We start from the raw sequence: 17,975 nt of genomic DNA on the forward strand, positions 1-17,975 counted from the left end.
CTCAAGGCTGCTTTAAACAATTTTGATGAGGATTCGATAATGTTCCTAAATTTAAAAATAGTGAAATATATCATGCATAATTCATCACATGAAGGGTATCATAACACAAGTTTCACACATTAATTAATTGATGGTAAAATGATACATAGGACTTTCTGCTTGTTTGTTGATAATGCCTTCAAGAAGCAGTATCAGATGTTGAAGTGAATGCTTCATGGGAGTGGGCTACACTGCCACAACAATATACAAGTTACTCGTGTACCCTTCACATTCAGACTGAGAAGAGACAGGCTCTTCCATAAACACTTGTCAGTAAATTATCAGCTAGACCAGCTGGTCAAGACGTCATTGGTTAACACATCTGTCATTAGATTGTTAACAGAAAATCCCATGTCAAATTTATTTCAGTTTTAGTTTTGAAATTTAGGGAATGAGTAATTTTTGAAACGAGTCAATATCTGGCGTGTACTGACCTAGGAGTCAGTAGAACGGGACCGACATACAGAACCAGGAAGTGCTCCATTGAATTAAATGTTTCACTGAAGCATGGCTCCTTTTAACAAAGCGATCATATCAACAGTCCGTGCCAAAACTTTTTGACACTGCTTGTCCAAACTTAGCATTATTTTTAGTAAAATTTAGTGGCATTTTGTGAAGCATTATCAGCTGAACTTGTTACAATGAACAGAGATTTACTAGACTAGCAGCCATCACAGATTATGTACCAGGAAACATCGCAACTCCCACAGCACAACCTCAGAGCATGACCACTCATCAACCAGGCTAAAGCCTCATCCCAACAGGGTAGTTCACAATGGCATAATTAAAATTTAATCCAAGTTGAGAAGAATCTGGCAAGTCTGGATTCCCTTAGCTCCAGAAAGAAAGCAATTCCTGGACTACACTGGGATATAAGGTTGCCATCTGGGATGAAATGTTAGTCTAGGGACATCTTGGAAAATCTTAAAACAGAATGCATTATCAACTTACAAGTTATGACCATGACCAATGGGTTTTCTGGCTTAATTTGGCGCTGACTAAAATTCAACATGGAGTCTTCCTGGTCTGTTTACAACAGCAATAAGTTTAAACTGGCTTTTCATACTCTCACATTACAATGGACCGCCTCCATGGTGTAGTGGTTAGAGCGTCTGCACGGAGAGTGGAAGGTCGCGGGTTCGATCCCCGACCGCGTCATACCAAAAGACGTTAAAATATGGTACTTGTTGGTCCCTGTCTGGCGCTCGGCATTAATGGGTACAAGGACTGGTTGGCTCGGAGTCAGTATAATGTGTCTGAGTGGGGTATTCATGACAAATACTTGCATGATGCTGTTAAAGGTGAAACATTTCGTCAACTTCAGTGTTCCCTACGCATTATTTCATTGACTGTACTGACCACCTCCGTGGTGTAGTGGTTAGAGCATCCGCCCGGAGAGCAGCGGGTTCGATCCCTGACCGCGTCATACCAAAAGTCGTTAAAATATGGTACTTGTTGCTCCCTGCCTGGCGTTCGGCATTAATGGGTACAACAAGGACTGGTTGGCTCGGAGTCAGTATAATGTGTCTGAGTGGGGTATTCATGCTTCACTGCGGCATGGTATCTCAGTGGGCTAGCACTATAAAACCAGCTTAAGTCTGGGCTAGTACAAGCAGACCCACATACACATACACATGCATGCACGTCGTCATATGAGCGAAATATTCTCAAGCACGACGTAAAACCTAATTTCACCTCACCTCATATTACAATGAGCAAGTGAGTCTAGTTTTACAGTGCTATTAGCAATATTCCAGCAATTCACAGAAGGGGACACCAGAAATGGACTTCACACATTGTACTCATGTCAGGAATCAAACCCGGGTCTTCGGCGTGACGAGCGACCACTAGGCTACCTCACTGCCCCCTCTCACATTACAAGCTATAAATTAACAATGAATCAAATCCGTGAAGAACTTGCACTTACTTATCTTCTCCTAAAACGGCATTGTGTAGCCTTAAAAATATATATTTAGTCAACGGTAAGTGATATACTTATAGCTATACAAGGTAAGGAAACGCCTATACAAAGTTAATACTATTCAACAATGAAATGTGGGAAACAGTAAGATGGTCAGCTGCTACCTGAACTGACCAGCTTTAAAATGGTCTGCAGTGATGAAAACTGTGTTAATCAATCAGAGAGCGTACACGCTGTCACCTCGCCATCATGGCTTGCAGCAACATCAAACACACCTACCCCCTGCAGGGGAGACATACAGCCTATCAAATACCCACGAGTAGGTAGACTGATTGAGTACAGTGTCAATCTCCAGAGATCACAGGGTGTAGGAATTGTCACCTGCATCAGGGATTTTGCATGGCCTGTATTTTAACAAATGGAAGACAAAAGAGCATAAACTTTCATAGTTTCTACTGTAAACTACATCAAATTATAAAAGAAAAATCCCTTGCATCAGACGAAATTTCACAAATCAAAGAACTGAAAACACTAAACGGCTAAATTTTAAATCTGAGGACCCAAAAAAGAATACAATATTCCATAACCTCAAACGTAAACCACAGAATTTTTTTTACAAATATTCAAAAGACTGCCGTTAATAAATGGTTTAGGTAACACCACTGACAATCATTTGAGTTTGTCATAGTAAATGTTTTCTGAGGTGATCCAAAGAATTACATTGAAATCCAGGTTATCTATATTCTTCTCAACAATATATGTACCTATGGTACATTCCCGTGGTAGCTGTGATAACAGCACTGATAACTGTTAGAGCCTCAAGCAAACTCAGGTAACTTAGAATGCATCAATATGATCCTTGTATTAAAAAAAAGATACAAGGACCAACACTTTCAATTGATTTGTTACCAAGAATGACTTCAAATCAACATGAAGGCATCATTTTACTCTCAAATGCCCTCTTTCAAACATGGAACCCTCCTCAGGAACACTAAACCAATCCAAAACTAGAAATTAATTCCATAAATCTGAAACTTCTTTTCCCTTTTCAATCATTCTGTCACTGGCCACAAATACTTCCACTTATCATTCTGGAGATGCCTATGTAAGGAGCAGGGACAACAGGGAATGTGTATCATGTGGGTGAATACAATTGCAAGTGTGGACTACATTCCAGTAGCAGCCAGACAATGGAGTGTGTTGGTGCGAGGCGAACCTATGTCCAGACCCACCTGCTACAGCATCCTGCTTGCAGCCACACTGTATATTGGCTACAGGCCACACATAGTCAGGATGCTCCACCATCACGACCACTTTCACTCAGCCCCCCAGTGGTCATACTAGATGTATGACAAGGTGTTTTACTTGGTCACCTATATTTGTCATGGCCTCCTTTAACAATGTTGATTATGCTAAAACAAAAGCCATATCCCTCCAGGAGTTTAATATAATCCTCAGTGCTAACATATTTCTGATCTGTGTCCATCAGGGGGTGTTGATTCACAAGGCTGTGGAGTATTGGTCAAGTAATACAACAGACTCACACAATAATGGACAGTGTGTTGTCCGATCTCACTTGAAAACATTTCAGCCTGCCATGGAGGTTTGGTCATTTTGGGAGAAAGACCTGAAGTAACCATGCATTGAGGACAATGTCAGATGAGCTTATCAGTGTGCATCCTGTCACAGAATCATCAGAGCAATATCACAATATGTTTCATCAATTGAGTTGGGGCGGTGGGGTAGCCTTGTGGTTAAAGCGTTTGCTCGTCACACTAAAGATCAGGTTTGTTTCCCAACATGGGTACAACAGGGATTTACATGGAGTCCTGTATTTGAGGGTCCCTGAGACTCATACTCTTAATTTTCAGGGGTCCTGGACAAAAAATGGGGGTCGTGGACAAAAATGGGGTATTAAATATTATTATTAATACTGTTATTGTATTGTGTATCATGATCATCACATTGTTACAGTAATTAAATGGCAAATAATACTATAACCCAGCTAGTAGTGAGTGATAACTTATTGTCACTTGATTGTCCCTGTGGACGCGCTGAATAAATTTTGTTATAAATATTCCATTGTCAATTTTTATACGTATAGGATGCAGGAATTCGTGTCTTGTAAATCCCTGGCGAAATGTGTGAAACCCATTTCTGGTATTCCCCGCCGTGATATTGCTGGATTATTGCTAAAAGCAGAGTAAAACCCAACTCACTCATCAACAAGTACACCAAACACTGGTGATCCCAACAAGAATAGTCAATGAGGTGAGGTGAGGTGACATTGGGCTTAACATCTTCCTTGAGAATATTTCCTCATATGACGATGTGCATGCGTGTGTATGTTTATGTGCGGCTGCTTGTACTAGCCCAGACTTAAGCTGGGTTTATAGTGCTAGCCCACTGAGATACCACGCCGCAGTGAAACATGAATACCCCACTCAGACACATTATACTGACTCCGAGCCAACCAGTCCTTGTTGTACCCATTAATGCCGAGCGCCAGACAGGGACCAACAAGTACCAAATTTTAACGTCTTTTGGTATGACGCGGTCGGGTATCGATCCCGCCGCTCTCCGGGCGGACAGTCTAATCACTACACCACGGAGGCGGTCAGTATAGTCAATGAAATAATGCGTAGGGAACACTGAAGTTGACAAAATGTTTCACCTTTAACAGCATCATGCAAGTATTTGTCAACCTAAAATACCTATTCTTTACTCTACACTGAGTTTTATGTTTACTATTCCTTGAAATTTATCAGTACATTGAATTTGACAATTATAATTTCATATATTCATTTTGTGTACTTTCACATAGCATGTACAGAATTTGGCTACGGTTCAACTGCAGTAACAGCAGGACATTACCATTACCAAGTCTGGCAGAGACCTAAAGTTACCATAAGTCAAGCAAACAGTGAAATAATGTTATACATGACAAATAATTATTGTAACGTTTATTCTCTATCTGACATTGGCATATTTTTCTTTCTTCCTCTTCTAATTAGAAATAAATGTAAATTAAAAAATTCAGTCCATTTCTATAGATATGTGTAAAAAAAAGCCTGAGAATATTGTCCTGAGCTGTCCAAAGGGAAGGTTTGTGTTGGGATAGCAATGATATGAATCATTACATATAACCCCAGGCAGTAATAACCCATCGACAGATCAGTCAAGCATGGAGCCAGTGGTCACACTTGGTGTCTTAAACTATCACCTCTGTCTAGGGAAAGTCATAGGGGTGAAACGGTATACCGAGGTATTTTGCCTTCGGTTCGGTATACCGTAATGCAATCCAAAAATTCGGTATTTTCGGGTTTCGTACCGTCATTTTGTTAACCTTTTTAAACCTTTTAAAACGTGTCTGGAAGTCGAACCATTTTGTCAAATCTATCTAGGTTTGGCTCTTATTGTCAATTTTCTGTATTATCATCATATCTCATGTACCGAACCGAAGGCCTTGTACCGCAATACATACCATACCGTGGTAAGGGCGTACCGTTTCACCACTAGAAAGTCATGTTGTGTAAAACATCCCCATGTCATATTCTCCATCTTGAATGAAAGTGTTTCTGTTTCGGCTGTATTTGATGGGTCCCAACAGCACAGATACACAAAACTGATTTTATTTATAAATCTTTCCTATACCCTATGACTCTGGAGAGAGTTTAGAAGCTCGGCTACATTACAGTGGCATACATCGAAACCAGCTGCTTCAATTCCCCAGATATTGGGTGAGCCGTCATTGGTCCAAAATTGCACACACACATTTTCACTCAGATCTGCTGCTGTTTAGAATAAAAATTAGAAAAGTACGACAGGAAGGGCGGCAATGGCTTTTTTAAAGTTATGTCAAATGGAAAAGTTGACATATGGCACCAGAGTTGGGGAAGGTAAACCTAATGATGGCCGACCACTGTTCAAATATTGGACCAATGTGTGGAAGTGGTCCACACTGCAGAAGGATGGAGGGATGTCGTTCACGAGACAGCAAGTTTATTTATTTTCCATGTGAATACTATAGCAGCGGGGAGAGCTACGCTACAACAGCGTGTATTTATATGTCAGCATAACACCTTAGTAGTGGGGTCTACTATACCTTACCAGTACTATAGGAGTGGTGACAACTAGACTACCACTGAGAGTATCTATATGAAACTTTAACAGTGGGGATATGGTAATTCAAACATTTATGAAATTTCTGTGATGCAGAAAAACGTACAAGGCAAATGAGTAAAAGTATGATCATTGTTGATAATTGTTGAGTGCCGCACATACTTTCCAGTAATACGATAGTCTAGGTCAGACAATCCAGTGATTGACAGCATAATCAAAAGTCCATGTCACTGGGACATGATGACATACCATCAACCATAGCATAAACAACAGTCCATGCCACTGAGACATGATGACATTCCATCAACCAAAGCATAAACAACAGTCCATATCACTGGGACATGATGACATTCCATCAACCATAGCATAAACAACAGTCCATGTCACTGGGACATGATGACATTCCATCAACCATAGCATAAACAACAGTCCATGTCACTGGGACATGATGACATACCATCAACCATAGCATAAACAACAGTCCACATCACTGGGACATGATGACATACAATCAACCATAGCATAAACAACAGTCCATGTCACTGAGACATGATGACATTCCATCAACCATAGCATAAACAACAGTCCATGTCACTGAGACATAATGACATACCATCAACCATAGCATAAACAACAGTCCACATCACTGGGACATGATGACATTCCATCAACCATAACATAAACAACAGTCCATGTCACTGGGACATGATGACATTCCATCAACCAAAGCATAAACAACAGTCCATGTCACTGAGACATGATGACATTCCATCAACCATAGCATAAACAACAGTCCATGTCACTGAGACATAATGACATTCCATTAACCATAGCATAAACAACAGTCCATGTCACTGAGACATAATGACATACCATCAACCATAGCATAAACAACAGTCCACATCACTGGGACATGATGACATTCCATCAACCATAACATAAACAACAGTCCATGTCACTGGGACATGATGACATTCCATCAACCAAAGCATAAACAACAGTCCATGTCACTGAGACATGATGACATTCCATCAACCATAGTATAAACAACAGTCCACGTCACTGGGACATGATGACATTCCATCAACCATAGCATAAACAACAGTCCATGTCACTGGGACATGATGACATTCCATCAACCATAGCATAAACAACAGTCCATATCACTGGGACATGATGACATACCATCAAGATGGACATGACATTCCATCAACCATAGCATAAACAATAGTCCATGTCACTGGGACATGATGACATACCATCAACCATAGCATAAACAACAGTCCACATCACTGGGACATGATGACATTCCATCAACCATAGCATAAACAACAGTCCACATCACTGGACATGATGACATGCCATCAACCATAGCATAAACAACAGTTCACATCACTGGGACATGATGACATTCCATCAACCATAGCATAAACAACAGTTCACATAACTGGACATGATGACATTCCATCAACCATAGCATAAACAACAGTCCATGTCACTGGGACATGATGACATTCCATCAACCATAGCATAAACAACAGTCCACATCACTGGGACATGATGACATTCCATCAACCATAGCATAAACAACAGTCCACATCACTGGGACATGATGACATTCCATCAACCATAGCATAAACAACAGTCCACATCACTGGACATAATGACATGCCATCAACCATAGCATAAACAACAGTTCTCATCACTGGGACATGATGACATTCCATCAACCATAGCATAAACAACAGTCCACATCACTGGACATGATGACATACCATCAACCATAGCATAAACAACAGTCCACATCACTGGGACATGATGACATTCCATCAACCATAGCATAAACAACAGTCCACATCACTGGACATGATGACATACCATCAACCATAGCATAAACAACAGTCCACATCACTGGGACATGTTGACATTCCATCAATCCAAGTCCCTGCCAACTTATCTAGACTTGTCTATTTCAGGGAAAGAATTACTTGACATCCACGACTTATATGATTTAAACAGTATTTGATTTCCCGAAAGACGTGTAATATACAATAAAGAATAAAGACTTATATCCCCTATTATAATTCAGTTCAGCCTATGGTCTGCATCCTCTTCTGTTGAAAAACTGAATATTTTTAAGTGCAATGCCAATCCTAGCAATAATGTACAGGTGGTTTCGTATTTGCATAAACATATAAATATATCATACCAAAAAGCCATGATAATGAATGTCACTGCCTTTGCAAAATTGCAAAATCAGCCAAAAATGAAATATTTGTGGCATGTTTACATGATATGGAAGATTTTCACACACAATTTCTAGAAAAGATCTGAGGAAAAGTTAAGTCTACTGGCAGAGTAGCATGCCAGTGACAACAGACTAGTATTGTTTGGTTGCAGGAGTTCATGGCGTACTCACAAAAACACCTGTGCACGCCAGACAGAGTCATGTTTTGATAAGAGGCTCTTCTTCAGGGCCTGCAAGCTTAAAGGATTCCCATCCTCTGTAGCAAGATTACCTTAGCTTGTATTCGTCTTCCCTCACATTTGGAAATCTCCTTTCTTGTTTAATTTGTATATTTGTAAACTGATGATCCGTCATTTTTAACAGGAGGGCTCCATTATTGCATGTGTTAAGTGACGTGGCTAATGGACAGGGGATATGAGTATCTGTGTCTTGGTGAGACAGACAGTCTAGATCTGTACAGGCCTATCTCGATACTTTCATCCATGCTGCACACGGATATCTGTTTGGACACAAGCATGAGAATCGTGTTTTATGCTGTGTATAGAAATAACACTGATAAAAATCAACCACATTTCACTATGGATTACCCTGCACAGAATTAAACAGAAAAGAATCTGAACATTAAAACAGTTGCATTAATGAGAAATCACTTTTTTATACCTGGCTGTGTATGACTTGGAGCACCGTCAAGCAGAAACAACAAAGATGTCTGTTGCATGATTACAATTTTATTATTTCAGTTCCTGATTGAATTAAGTGTTGAAAATGAAAAACTCACGAAAATGAGTTCCAGAAGTACCACATTAAAACTGACGTCAAACTTTCAGGAGCTGAGTTACGGCTGGATTTGCTTCAGGTAAATACTTCTAAAGTAGCCCAGTGCAGCAGAATCATGTTATATGTGCACATCATTGTAAAGACAACAATATGATGCTGGGGGAGAGGGCGTAAAATCCAACCTGTCGTTATTTCAATGTAATTACTTTTTCGGGGAATAACTGACAGTCCAATTTTTCAACTGTCAGGAATGAGCAGACGTGTCATAACATGTAACCCTGCAATAGTAGGAAGATGTTGCTCTGTCTGGTATGATGTAAACCAGTTTTATCATAATCACAATAAACTGCCTCACTGACCATAATATCCTCTGAGAAATCTACTCTAGTAAAGGGGATTATGGGACATTTGAAGGTTTCTATTACTGTATGTCAATCTAGGGATCCATCAGTGAAGAATCTTTACCATTTACATTTCAACTGGACAAGGGCACCTTGACATTTCATGTCAGAACACTGATAATGATCTATAATTAGTGTCATAGCTGCATCTCGTAACAGTCTGTGAGCCCTTTAGCATTTCTTGCTAGACTGACATGTAGTTTCTGAAAAATATTTTTGAACAGAAACTAAATATAGATTGAAATGGAGCTTACAGTAGTTCTTGAGCCTGTAGATCTGACTGGCTTCATTTACGGCTATAAGATAACAGTAAGGGTAGGATGAAGAGATATAATATGATTTAAGATAATGATAAAGACTAGGGTGCTTGACATAAGCTTAAAATATAAAACATAAAACTCATCCAGTTAAAAGATTATCATGACCAAAGTTGTAACCCTCAATGTCCTCCTTATCATACAGACATATGAAGATCGGGTTAGAATTGGTCTTCAGCAACCTATGCTTATTGTAAAAGGCGACCAACAGGATCGGGTGGTCAGGCTCACTGACTTGGTTGACACATATTATTGTGTCCCAATTGCATAGATCGATGCTCATAATGTTGATCACTTGATTATCTGGTCCAGACTCAATTATTTACAGACTGCCGCCATATAGCTGGATTATTGGAGTGCAGCATTAAACAACAACCAAAACAAACCAAACCTTATCACTACATTCCAAACACCAACATGGTAATCCTTCTACCTTTTCTGTAAAGCATGCCACAAGAACATGACACTGATTCAGTTGAAAGTCAAACCTACTAATCAGCGTTTTGGCTCAAGTCAGGCAGTAGTGCTAATCCATATCCCAGACTGTGCCAGACAGCCTGTGTACACACACCCTCCCTCCACATGCACGTAGCTGTGTGGAGGTACTCCCTTCATCCTCCCCAGCTGCCGCAGCAAATACAACTTCTGTTTCACAACATCTTCCTCAATGGAGGCAGTCATCCCCATCTGTTGTTGCAGGTGAAGGTGGTGCGAGGTGAGGTGAAATTGGGTTTAACATCATGTTCAAGATTATGCACTTCTGTTGCAGTGCGTGTATGTATGTGTGTGCATGCGTGCAGTTTGCTAGTATAAGTCCAGGCTAATGCCAGTTATATAGCTCTAGCCCAGTGAGATAGCATGTTGCAGTCTAGAGGTAAATCTCACTCTGGTACAGTAAGCTGAATGGCTGGTCTCACAGTCCTTGAGGGGGTGGTGGGGTAGCCTAGTGGCTAAAGTGTTCTCTCGTCACATCAAAGACCCGGGTTCGACCCCCCACATGGGTACAATGTGTGAAGTCAATTTCTGGTGTCCCCCACAGAGATATTGCTGGAATATTGCTAAAAGTGGGGTAAAGCTAACTCACTCACTCACAGTCCCTGAACTACATTATTTCCCCTTCTGCCCTACCCTTTCTGCATTGCTAAAGTCCTAAGCAAAGCTTAGATGTTCCATTTGTCCGAACCACAACATATGAGGACAGAACATTTAGCAGAGCGGGTGTTGTACTCTGGAATGGATTACCTGAAAATGTCAGAAAATCGGAAAATATCAAAAGTTTCGAACCACCAACACTTCATTCTCTCTTATATAAAAGAGCACTATCAGTTTATCCAAAAGCCAGATAAGAACCATCATTCCAAATCACCTACTACAGACATTTAACATCTTACATGGTGACCTACACCTTAACTGCAACAATTAACATTTAACCTTTTAAATATCTCTGAAAGTCATTTTCCTCAGGGTGGAAAACTAATCTTTCCATAAATCAAATCAAATCAAATATTTATTGTGCAAACGTTCCATACAGAAACAGTGACAATATTCTATAAGCTACATATCAAATCAATTTCAAAATTTTGATAAAAATACACTCAGTACATGATATCATTATTATTCAAAGATACCAAGTGTTGTAATATCAACCATTTTCTCCAGCTTCCTTCTTTTCAACTTCCAGTGTAGCCGAAAGAATTTATTTACTGTCAGCAGATACCATGATGAAGATAAACAACACATGTAGTAAGACCTCTGCCAGTCTGGATGGCGTCTCTTTAATGAAGGAAATAGTATCCGGCCATCTGTCAGACACCAGAGAGAACATCAATGATTTATGCTTACTAATATGCCTCTCACTCCCAACTCTTAACAGCAGCCAGTGTGCAACTGCTTGTACCAAGTGTCAAATATTGATGTCACCAACATTTCAAATCAATTATTCATACTAAGCACACTACAATGAATGAAGACGTTAATGTGTCTATGTTCCATAGTCATAAGTGCGTTCTAAGATAATAAGTGTTGTTTTGTCAATGAACCTTGAAAACACCATGATTCAATTTCTGAGCAATTTGGGTAACTCAGCGATGCAGATTGATTTGAATATCGGTAATTATGATCACATAGTGCGGCATTGAAAAATACCTTTTAGAAACTGACCCATAAGTATAAATGTTATAGTTCAGCATTAGCACAGATACTGTACATAGCTGTCAACACGTGGCCATAGAATACCATAAAATATGTCCTATCCATGTGCCACTAATGCCCCTGATAATGATATAGGTAATCTATGTTTGCACGAGGCTACCTGTCAGTGTTAGGAACCAGGAAGTAAGCAATACAGAATTGAACTGTGAGACGCACAAACAACAAAATAGTACCTGGCAGTTGAATGCCACAGTTAGTATTGCTATGACCTTGTTTTTTTTAAAAGGTTTGTAAACATGCAAATGAATCATCAGTTATAGCAATGTGTGAATGCAAGGCTGAGTGACTGTGGGTTCACCTCCCAGTTGGCATATCACAGTTATGGTCCTATATTTCAAAGCAATAGTTTTTTCTCTCACAGATATAGTCCTTTAACTCACAGCTACAGTAATTTAAATCACAGCTACAGTCCTTTATCTCACAAGTACTTTATCTGACAGCTACAGTGCTTTATCTGACAGCTACGGTCCTTTATCTCACAGCTACAGCCCTTTATTTCAGAGATAGTCCTTTATCTCACAGCTAGTCCTTCATCTCACAGATAGAGTCCTTCATTTCACAGATTCAGTCCTTTATCTCACAGCTACAGTCCTTCATTTCACAGCTACAGTCCTTTATCTCACAGCTACAGTCCCTTATCTCACAGCTACAGTCCCTTATCTCACAGCTAGTCCTTCATCTCACAGCTACAGTCCTTCATTTCACAGATAGTCCTTTATCTCACAGCTACAGTCCTTCATTTCACAGCTACAGTCCCTTATCTCACAGCTAGTCCTTCATCTCACAGCTACAGTCCTTTATCTCACAGCTAGTCCTTCATCTCACAGCTACAGTCCTTCATTTCACAGCTAGTCCTTTATCTCACAGCTAGTCCTTCATTTCACAGCTACGGTCCTTTATCTCACAGCTACAGTCCTTTATTTCAGAGATAGTCCTTTATCTCACAGCTAGTCCTTCATCTCACAGATTCAGTCCTATATCTCACAGCTACAGTCCTTCATTTCACAGCTACAGTCCTTTATCTCACAGCTACAGTCCCTTATCTCACAGCTACAGTCCCTTATCTCACAGCTAGTCCTTCATCTCACAGCTACAGTCCTTCATTTCACAGATAGTCCTTTATCTCACAGCTACAGTCCTTCATTTCACAGCTACAGTCCTTTATCTCACAGCTACAGTCCTTCATTTCACAGATACAGTCCTTTATCTCAGAGATAGTCCTTTATCTCACAGCTACAGTCCTTCATTTCACAGATACAGTCCTTTATCTCAGAGATAGTCCTTCATCTCACAGCTACAGTCCTTCATTTCACAGATAGTCCTTTATCTCAGAGATAGTCCTTCATCTCACAGCTACAGTCCTTCATTTCACAGATACAGTCCTTTATCTCACAGCTAGTCCTTCATTTCACAGCACAGCTACAATCCTTTATCTCACAGCTACTGTCCTTTATCTCACACCTACAGTCCTTCATCTCACAGCACAGCTACAGTCCTTCATCTCACAGCTTAGGTCCTTTATCTCATAGACCGCCTCTGTGGTGTAGTGGTTAGAGCATCCGCCCGGAGAGCGGAAGGTCGCGGGTTCGATCCCCGACTGCGTCATACCAAAAGACGTTAAAATATGGTACTTGTTGGTCCCTGCCTGGCGTTCGGCATTAATGGGTACAAAAAGGACTGGTCGGCTCGGAGTCAGTATAATGTGTCTGAGTGGGGTATTCATGCGTCACTGCGGCATGGTATCTCAGTGGGCTAGCACTATAAAACCAGCTTAAGTCTGGGCTAGTACAAGCAGCCCCACATACACATACACAGCATGCACGTCGTCATATGAGTGAAATATTCTCAAGCACGACGTAAAACCGAATTTCACCTCACCTTTATCTCATAAATACAGTTCTCTTTGTAGGATGCATCACACTTAACTTAAAATATTTCCCAGCAAACACAGCAAGGCAGAATGTCAGAAAATGTCAATTTTCTAAAATCTCTTGAAAAAAGACTAATAACTGCAAAGAAACAATATACACCAAGAAACAAAGTCATAAAAACAGGCATTAAAAGTTGAAGGGTCCATTATCCCAACATCAAAACATCCTTTGGTCCTTTAAATTTTCCAGTTTTCAGATTGTGAAATAATGTACTACTCTTGTAAAAACTCTATTCATTAATGTTCCTGGATGTATGTATTCATAAGATATTTTCATCAAACAAGGATGTTAATGTGGCATAAAGCATACTATCAACACTACCCTTTCACTGTTTACAGCTGCACAACATTCAGCTGCTGTTCCGAAAGGTCACATTCTACTAGATAAACTGTCTAGTTCAGATTACACAGAGACTCTAGCGATATAGAAACAAGATCACTGGATAGAATTAAACTGGCGACCATAAGGACACATCAAACATATTTCAGATCTGTTCCTGATCTGTTGATATTGATTTCTGAAGTTGTCTATGAAGAGCTGATGTATCAGGTGTCGTAATTTCATATTCTAATGTCTGGTTTTGACAATACCCTTACGGGCATCAGGAATTATTCAAATGTCAACATGTTCCTGCAAATCCAAGATTGAAGTCTGAAATTGTAAAGTGTTCACATGTAATTGAATTGAGTGAGTGAGTGAGTCGGCGTGACGAGCGAACGCTTTACCTACTAGGCTACCCCACCGCCCTGTAATTGAATTGATCTGCTGTTGGGATCATCACTGATCTCGTCTAAAGAATGGATCAAGTCTTCTTCAGCTGTGTTAGGCTGTTCTAACCGATGGGATAGCTGACACAAATAAGGCTGAAGGGGTTGTCGGCATGGGTACTACAGATGTGTACCCCAGGTACGTTTCTGTATACAGAAATGTACCCTAGCCAAACTCAGAATACAGAAACATACCCTTGGACGATTCCATTCTACATTGTGGAGTTTTCTTGATCGGAACTGTCATACTGTTGTATTAGATGCATTTGATTGTGTTATATAAGAGCATACACAGTATCGAATATTTCACGGTGCACAACGTACATTACTCACAATGACAACTACATACGGTTTCGGTTTTAGGTTGCGGGATATGGACTCGTCCGTCGTTTAGGGTACCGGGGTACGTTTCCGTAGTTTGTCTTTGTTTAGGGTACATGTCTGTATACAGAAACGTACCTGGGGTACATATCTGTAGTACCTGTGCTGACAACGACCCCTTCAGCACAAATAAGACATCTTCATGTATTCTGAATCCCTTCTCATGTTTGAGGGCTTTATTGACATCCATAGACACAGCAATAAAAGATGACTCATTTAGATGCAGTACCAAGTTGACAGCACCTTTCACATTGTAGAGGTCTGCACTAAATTATGAAACCAAACTGATATGACTCAGTCAAAATAAGGGGCATTTGTTGTTTTTTCAATTATTTAAAAAGTTGTTTAGTGTGTTCTGTGGCAAATATAAACCTTTTCATCCATCTTCAAACATCTAAAATATCACTTCACCTTAAGCTATATAACAAGAGTCTGCAATCTAAAGAGTCAAATCTCCTGTTAAATTTTCAATGAGATCATATACTTTTCCAAATTCAGATGCATTTGAAGCTTATGATGCATAAGCCTATCCATGCCCTCATCAATGCAATCACCAAATGAACAAAGCTGAATTTTTAATTCAGAACCTTTAATTGTGCACGCTGAAGCCATACACAGAAGTATGGTGACACTCCCTCCACAAGTGCCTGAACACGATATGGCCAGATTGTCACCGTGACCAGCGAAACATATGGAAACTTCAGAGTCAGCTCTGCAATGTTTCCATCTCTGCCTGGTGATACAGAAACACCAATTACTGGCAAACAAAACAACTTAGGAATGTCAAAATTCTATTTCAGGAAGTCCTGGCTTGATAGAGTCCAGATGTGGGCACAATATGAACTGCCAGAGGTCAGTGTCAGGTCTAGACTGCCATGCGCCCACCATTACCCCAATAGGGGGGAATGGCAAGCGATCTCATCACCCATCGGGGAAAAATCAACCTACTCCAGTCTCTATCTGAATGACTGCAGCTGCAGGATCAAGCATTTCTAATCAAGATAATTTCTGTCCATGTCCCATCATCAGAGTTGAACCTACTGTTACAAGACCAATATCCATAATCAAATCTGTCTCCCCTGCTATCTCAGTACTGGTATCTCCTTCAGCTAAACAATGGAACTACAGAACCAACAAAAGTTGGGGGAAGTCAAGCCCTATTTCATTTAGATGTTAGTCTCGTCAAAATGTAACCATATTCTGGTTCAAACTTTACTTGATATATAGCGGGACAAAAATTCAAGACGTTTTTCTGTGATTAGTACTTTGTGTTGGATACTATCTACAAGAAAAGAAGACACAAAATGGATCTAACACTGGGACTGTTCAGCTTGTGTGTCATACTGACAGTTTGGAATGGTTCAGTGGCAAATGCTGATACCGTGGGTGGCTGTGAAACAGTGGAGGTACCAATGTGTAAAGGATTGGTTGGATATAACTATACGAGACTCCCCAACCAGTTCAATCATAGAACGCAGGCAGATGTCTACTGGGCTCTGCAGCCATGGTGGCCTTTCATGGATACTCTCTGTTCCTCCAATCTCAGGATTCTGCTTTGTGGACTGTACTTGCCCAAGTGCACCCCAGGATCCCCAAGGGTTCAGCTTCCATGTCGAGAAACATGTCGCAAATCTAAGGTAAGATGCTCGTCAGACATGCAACGTCAAGGACGACCATGGCCACGACAGTTCAGGTGTCCTCAGTTCTTGCCAAAAAGGACAAACCGCTGTATCAAACCAATCCCAGAAAAGAAAAAGAAGAGTCAGCGTGGCCATGTTGCCTGTGAGCGAAACACACTGTCAATGTGTTCTAGCATTGCACCCCCTCTTTTACCCATGGTTCCCTGCCTAACATGTTTCTTCAAGGCAGCCTTGATTTGATGGAGTTGGAGATGCAGCAGTACAAGCCACTGGTTCAGTCAGGATGTTCTCAGAACCTTCGCTTCTTCCTCTGTGGTGTCTTCATGCCATTCTGTGTCCAGGAACGTAGACAGGAGATCCCATTCCTTGTACCGTGCAGGGAACTGTGTCAAGGGGTATATGAGTCATGTCATGAGGAATTCACCCGCACTAGAAGTGGTCTGCCCTGGCCAGGTAAGCTTCACTGTCATCGTTACCCTTCCTATTCGGATACATATGGAGACAACCGTACCATTCCTTGCACGATGTCACCTCAGGCTGGAGGACGCACAACACTGATCCAGAGACGAGCACAAGTACCCACTGGCAGACCTGCTAACCGCAGACAACCCAACAGACAGGGCAACAGACAAGGAAACAGACAAGGAAACAGACAGGGAAGTAGGCCTGGGAACAGACAGGCAAACAGACAATCCAACAGACAACCTAACAGACAGTCAAATAGACAATCTGGCAGACAAGCCACCAGACAAGCCAACAGACGAGCCTTAAGACCAAGGGAAAGAAGTCACACCAGAAATTGAGAGAGAGAAATGATTCTTAAATGACATAATGACACTTTAACCATTTGGACAATGAAGTGAACACACTACATTAGGAAACTCAAGCTTGTGTCAGTGACTTCAACAGGAACATCATGGTATGTTGCGAAAATTTCAGATCAGTATTTGGGGACTGAGTATTCCCATGCTGATAGCATGAACATGTAGTTAAAAAGCAGTCAAGGAAAACCTCTGATAAAATGTAACATAAAAAATTATGTTGTATCACACAATGTTTAGTAACAAATAGAATAGTACTGAAATATTCCATGATAGCAAGGCTAGATTAAAATACCTATTATAAGCATCATCATACTTTTTATCTGTATCAAAACCTTTCCTCATAACAGATAAAATGCATGCATATTAACACAGTTTATCCTGATCGGTCTCCAGGGA

At 40.5% G+C, this 17,975-nt stretch overlaps 1 protein-coding gene across 6 annotated transcripts in view; it reads right to left on the bottom strand.

The window, feature by feature from the left end:
* Positions 1–17,975, bottom strand: part of LOC124269845 (formin-binding protein 1-like) — an 88,097-nt gene that overhangs the window by 28,660 nt on the left and 41,462 nt on the right. The window lies entirely within an intron of this gene.

The sequence above is a fragment of the Haliotis rubra genome, unplaced genomic scaffold, assembly GCF_003918875.1.
Source record: "Haliotis rubra isolate DU_JTF1 unplaced genomic scaffold, ASM391887v1 Scf148, whole genome shotgun sequence".
Lineage (NCBI taxonomy): Eukaryota > Metazoa > Mollusca > Gastropoda > Lepetellida > Haliotidae > Haliotis > Haliotis rubra.